Consider the following 6,868-nt stretch of genomic DNA (forward strand, 5'->3'; position numbering starts at 1 on the left):
CACATGAGGAGTAAGTGCACAGTGACTCCTGTTGTTGACTTAACAATTTGACACTCTTGTTTATGGCGTCTGTAATCTCCCTAGGCTCTAGTCATGAGTTGCCAAAACTATGGAAGCCTTTAGGGTTCACCGACTTCGATCATATCTGACAAGGTCACAGTCAAAGTGGAAGTTCTCTCCTCCCTTCAGAGAAAGGTACCTCCTTCTTTCATGGCCCCATTCTTTCTACTGGGATCTCACTCACAGAGATCTTTCATTTATGTCCTCTTTCTTTTTTTTGCCAGAGTTTCTTGACTTTCCATGCCTAAAATACTCTCATGGGCTCTTCAGCCAGATCCAAATGCCTTAAGGGCTGATTCTGAGGCCAGAGTGCTGTTTAGGACATCTGCCATTCTATGGTCTGCTGTGTATCCCGCTTCCCATGTTGGATCATTCTCTCCCTTTTTAATTCTATCAGTTAGTATTAGCAGATACTAGTCATGTTTGTGTGATTCCTTTGACTCTTAGACCTATCAGTGTGATCAATTCTTAACCATTATTTGCCCACTGCCAGACCTTTTCTCACTCCCTCTCCGATGTGCTCATTATGCTATCCACAGCTCTTTTTTTTTACCTTTTTTTCCCAATCTGTTTCTCAGGCTGCATATTCTCACTGACTGTTTTATCTAGTTATTCATCCTTTAGTACTCAACCTTTTGACAGATTTTTTTGTTGTATGAGATTTTTTTGTTTCAGTTATTATCCTTTTCAACTCTAAATTTTCTGTTTAGTTCCTTTTTATAATTTCTGTCTGCTAATTGATACCTTTTATTGAATGAAATACTGATCTCATACTGTGCTTTAGCCTCTGACATATCATTTCCTCTAAGTCTTTGAGCAATATAAAAGAGCTGAATTAAGTCCTTGTATAGTTAAGTCTATTGTCTGCTTCTTCAGAAGCAGTGTCTATTGATTACCCTTTCTTTTCCTGCATGTAGGTTATAATTACTTATTTACTTTTAAAATAATTTTTGTTGCAAACTAGATATTTTAAATAAAATCATGTGGCTATAGTCACCATACTGTGCAACAGAATATCAGAACTTATTTATTCTTTTAATTTTCTTAGATTATTTTATTTATTTGAAAGACAGCAAGACAGAGAGAAGGAGAGACAGAGAGAAGAGATCTTCCTTCTGCTGGTTCACTCTCCAAATGGCTGCAATGCCCAGGTGGGCTAGATCAAGGCCAGGAGCCAAGAATTCTATCCAGGTCTCCCATGTGGGTGGCAGGGGCCCAAGTGCTTAGGCTATCCTCTTTCCCAGCTGTATTAGCAGGGAGCTGGATTGAAAATGAAGCAACCAGGACTCAAACTGTTACTCTTATATGGCATCGCAGGTTGCGATGTAACCTGTTGTGCCACAATGCCTGACTTTATTTCCCTTTTCCAACTGAAACAGTATCCTCATTGACCAGAAAGGTTGTTGTTGAATAATTTTTAAAACTAACTCTGTAGAACCTATATTTCTTGTTATTTTTAGTAGCTGAAGTCTCTATAGAAATTTCCTGAAATGCTTGAACAGTAAGTTTCCTAGTCTATGCTAGGGGGCTTTCTGCAAGTTGGGCATTCCTTCAGCAGTCATCAGGCAATTTACTACTTTGCTAGCCTTGATTTCCTGCTTACTTCAAACCTTGAGGTCACCCAGAGGTGACAGCTTCAAGCTTTCTCACATCTTTCCTGAGCAAGCTGACAGCTCTGGGCGTTATGTTCAGTGCTGTTCATTTAGGTGGCCACCTACAGTCTCAGGAGTGTATCAGAACTATTCAGAACCTTTATGAATATCTCACTCCTCAGATTTTCCTTTTAGTTTTTTTTTTTGGACAGGCAGAGTGGATAGAGAGGACCAGAGAGAAAGGTCTTCCTTTTCGCCGTTGGTTCACTCTCCAATGGCCGCTGCAGCCGGCACATCGTGCTGATCCGAAGCCAGGAAGGAGCCAGGTGCTTTTCCTGGTCTCTCATGCGGGTGCAGGGCCCAAGGACTTGGGCCATCCTCCACTGCCTTCCCGGGCCATAGCAGAGAACTGGCCTGGAAGAGGGGCAACTGGGATAGAATCCAGTGCCCCAACTGGGACTAGAACCCTGTGTGCCGGCGCTGCAAGGCGGAGGATTAGCCTGTTAAGCCACGGCACCGGCCCCTTTTAGTTTTTGATGAGCTGTTTTTTGTTATCCACCACCTCAGGTTGCTGGTTGCTCAGTTAAACAATTACCTTTAAATGTTTTGAACAAATGCCTCTAAGGATTGGGCCTCTTCATACCAAGTGAGCTCTGATTAGTTCAAATAGTCTTATAGGTAAATTCCTCCAAAGAACCATCATCCACGTCAGATAATGGCAGTGTTCTGGGGCTAAAGCTTTGACAGAACCATAACCCAGTTGACTTATTTCACAGTGTGGTTTTTCAAAGCTACCATGCAGTTGGAGAGAGAGGGATGGGTATAGGACAAGTTAAAATGCCATTGAGGCACTTTGACCATTTTGAGTAGCTATTTTTCTGGTGTATATATGTTCCATAGATTGTACAGGCCTTTAGTTAGCTTTATGTGTTCTGAAAAAGTTGATTCTATAATTATTGTAAATTTTTCACTGATATGTGGGACAGAGAATTTTCTCAGAGACCTGAGCTTCTGCTTGCAAATTGCTGTGAAGCCTTAGGGTACAGCCCAGTTTGACCCCATGCTGGGTTTTGAGGCCAACTCAAGGGCTGGCTCTCTGCCCTCCTTTATGCTGCTGGTGCTTCTAGTAGTGATTGTTTTCCTGGCCTTTACTACTAGAGCACTTCTTCCTGACACATCTTGCTTCCAGAGAAGGAAATGGAGCCGCAGGGCCAGGTTCAGTGCACAGAGATGGCCCGCAGGCATCTGAAGAAGTATATCTTAATATCTCTTGCTCTTGGTGGGCAGGCATAAGAAACAGATGTACCAGAGGGGCCAAATTATGGTCACCTCACCAGCAACCTACTGGCTGGGAGGGTCTGGGGAAGAGATGCGAAGATGACAAGGTTAAACTACAGAACAGCATTTCATATCAGGTAGCAGACCTACATCATTTAAAGGGGTAACTTGTTGAGCTTAATCAGGAGTTTCTTCCACAAGAAGATCAGCTTCAGCACTACAGACAGAAAAGTACTTTCCTTGTGCAGTGGTTAGCATATGAGACTTTTCAGTGTGGACAGCAGGTCAAGGAATTAAGAGCATGATATGAAGAAAAATTAGCAGACCAATTTTTTCAACAAAATCAAGAGACTCACAAAGTTCAAGCAAATGATGGAGAATAATAAGGTGTGAATGATCATGTAGTAGCTAAAAATATTCCAAAAGTAGCTGAGAATGAAGAACCCCCAAGTTATACTACATATGGGAAAGAACAAATCAAAGAGGTGGTGATGTGGGATGGCTGGAATAGAAGAGAATGACCTAGTGATGATCTTCCCACTGCTTTAAAGAGGACTTCTATTTCAGTTTCTGAACATGGAACTCATCAAACAATTTCCCATCTTCCAAGTAGACAACCTCTGTCCACAAATTTGGCTGAAGATGCACAGGTGAACCACAATGCAAACCTTGGTACTCAAAACAGAACCCTTCTAACATTCTTCAGCATTTAACTAGAGGCCCAAACTTGGAGAGTGAACCCAGAATTCTAACAGCTGTACTAAACAGACTTCCAAGGATAAATTTGGTGTCTTCCATAAATTGAAGCAAAACGATGAAGAATGAGAGCTTCAGGTGGACTTTGCAAACTGTGAAAAGCAGCATTTCAATGATGTCCTTTAAATCCTAAGGAAAAACTTAAAAAAAAAAAGTACTGTAAAATGAAATTTCTACTCCATCATTTTTACTTTTTTTTAATAAAGATCAGTTCTATGGGTTGTAAAGATACATTGAGATAGATTTAAGGAATATTTTAATGAATCAATATATCCATGTATATATGTGAACCTTTTCCTATTATATTCTCTAAGTAGACACTTTATTTGTTATGTTACGGTTGAGCCAAAACAGTTAATCTTTGCATTTAAAGCAAACTACTGTGTTTTTCACATTTTATTGAGCCCAATAATTCTTTCCACAAGTAGACAAGCAAGGAAAAATTGTTGTACATTTTATGTTTCACATAGTTTAATCAGAGTGAGAACAGTTACTCAGTTGAAAACTTTTTATGCAGTAATGTATTGTTAGCCCAACAGATGTTCTATATCTATCCCTTATTTCATGATCTTCAAGGAGTTATACCTATAATAATTACATAAAAAAGGGGAAATGGAAAATAAACACTGGACAACATGTGTACAAAATTCCCTCCCTACTCCTGTTATTTTACATGAGTGCTAATGTGTTTTGGCAAATAAGTTTTCAGTTGGGGCCTGCTAAGACATGACAGTATTCATGAGTTATATCTTATATCTTATTTGGTTCTTGAACTTGTGGAATGCAGGATTCATATGTATTTTCAGTTTTTATTTTTTCCTCAAGTAACACCAGTACTGCTTCACTATGGCCATCACTAGCTAATTTTTTTATATTTTCATAGTTCAGACTGGTGAAGATATTTGTGATTGAAATGCCAGATCCTGAAAGGGGCTAAATCTACTTTGAAATGAATCTGCAATCAGGATTTCAAAGCTTTTCTGATCATTTTAGTGATCTTTTATGACTAGACTTTTTCAGAAGTACTACATAAAGAATTTTAGCATGTTTTTATAAATGCACAAATAAATGTAAGTACAGTGAGGTCCCCTACTATTTTATTAAAATAGCTTAAAATTTATAACAAAAATGAATCATTGTCATTAATATGTTAGTTAAGAACACATAAAGCTCATATTTGTTAGACTTACAAAATTATTTAAATGTATTTGCCTTTTATTTAACTCTATTTAATAAAATGTATAAGTTAGCTAATCCCTGTTCTCTGATTTAAATCATTTTAAAAATCTTATCCCACCTCCTAAAACAAAAAGTTTTAATCATAAATAGAAATTTAAGATTGTCAACCCTGTTTTTCAGAAGGATGACTGTTAATTGCACACAAACAACATGAAATGCATTTCCCCCTAGTTCTAATATTTCAGTCAAAATTCAGACTAACAGTGGCTAAGAGATAGGTCATTCACTTGCTGAGGTGCTCCAGTTCTTAAACTTCAGCTTCAAATTAATTAATGACCATGAAAAGATGCAATAATCTACTGTTTTTCCCACATTGTCAAACAATCCATGACTTTATCGTAATTAGAATCAGGCCATATTTAAGAAGTATTATGGTTCACAGAATTTTTTAAATGTAATTAAAGGGAAGTGACATACATCTTTTGGGCCTTAGTGTGAGGAGATGAATCTAAAAATACTCCTAGTTGTACTTCTTTCTATTTAATTTTGTAAAATCTGTACAAAAGAAAATCATGAAATTACCTTAGTTGCTTTGTCATAAAAACCATTTGGTTGTATGGTAGCTATTACATAGCAAAATTTCTTCAATTAACAACTAAGAATTTTTTTTAAGTTTTATTTATTTATTTGAAAGGCAGAGTTACAGAGAGAATGGAAGAGACAGAGAGAGAGAGAGGTCTTCCATTTACTGGTTCACTCCCCAAATGGCCACAATGGCCAGAGCAAGGCTGAGCCAGGCTAAAGCTAGGAGCCAGGAGCTTCATCCTGCACTACCATTTGGCTGTCAAGGGCCCAAGTGCGTGAGCCCTCTTATGTTGCATTTCACAGACCATTAGCAAGGAGTTAGATTGGAGCTAGAGCTGCTGCCAGGGGGTTGAATTGGTGGCCATGTGGGTGCTGGTGTCACAGGTGGCAGCTTTACTACACTACAACACCAGCACCAGCAGCCTAGACATTTCATAACTGGAGAAATCCCAGACTAATTGATAATATTTTTGACCGTATTAACTATGTGAATCTTTTAAAAAAATATTTGTTTATTTGAAAAGCAGAGTTAGAGATGGAGGAGGCAGAGAAAGATCTTCCATCTGTTCACTCCCCATTTGGCCACAACCACTGGGGCTGGGCCAGGCCAAAGCCAAGAGCTTCTTCTAGGTCTCCCATATGGGTGTCAGGGGCCTGGATCAGAAGTAGAGCAGCTGGGACACTTACTGGCACCCATATGGGATGCCAGTGTCACAGAGGATTGCTTAATCTCCTATGCGACAACAACTACCCTATGTGAATCAACATTCTACAATCTGTTTTAGACATACTGTTTTTATGTTTTACTTCTGCCTTAAGCTTTCAGGTTTTCTTGATGTATTTTTTGCCCTAATTTAGTGTTAAGTTGATGGAAATCATCTCTTGCTGGGTTCTGATAAATTAAAAATTGAAAAAAGAGGCTATTTATCTCTTTATGAAAGACAGAATCTTCCATCCACTGGTTCATTCCTCAAATGGTTGCAACAGCCAGGAGCCAGGAACTCCATCCTGGTTGCCCACATGGATGGCAGGGACCCAAGTGCTTGAGCCATTGTCTTCTCTCTTCTAGGTGCATTAGCAGGAAGCTGGATCAGAAGCAGAATACCCAGCACTCAAACCTGAACTCTAGTATGGAGTGTAGGCATCCTAAGTAGCGGCTTAACCTGATGGACCACAACATCCACCCCTGAAGTCATCTGGAATCTTTTCTTTAATTTTTCTTTAATTTGTGGCTTGTAATTTTTTCTTCCAGCGTCTTTAATATTCATGATTCCTTGAATGGTGTTTTGCTACTTTTCTTTTCTCAATCCCCTTGTGTTCAAGGAAGTTTCTGTCTCTAATAACTTCAATTTCCACCCAGATGGGCAATGATTCTCAAATTCTGTCCTCATCCTAGAGCTTCCTTCTGCATTCTGAAA

The 6,868-nt window shown here is 39.0% G+C and overlaps 1 pseudogene; it reads left to right on the forward strand.

Moving 5' to 3' along the window:
- Positions 1–2,712: 2,712 nt before the first annotated feature.
- On the forward strand, positions 2,713–3,812 carry LOC133754935 (protein GOLM2-like; annotated as a pseudogene).
- The last annotated feature ends 3,056 nt before the right edge of the window (positions 3,813–6,868 follow it).

Source organism: Lepus europaeus, unplaced genomic scaffold, assembly GCF_033115175.1.
Source record: "Lepus europaeus isolate LE1 unplaced genomic scaffold, mLepTim1.pri SCAFFOLD_32, whole genome shotgun sequence".
In the NCBI taxonomy this organism is placed as follows: Eukaryota; Metazoa; Chordata; class Mammalia; order Lagomorpha; family Leporidae; genus Lepus; species Lepus europaeus.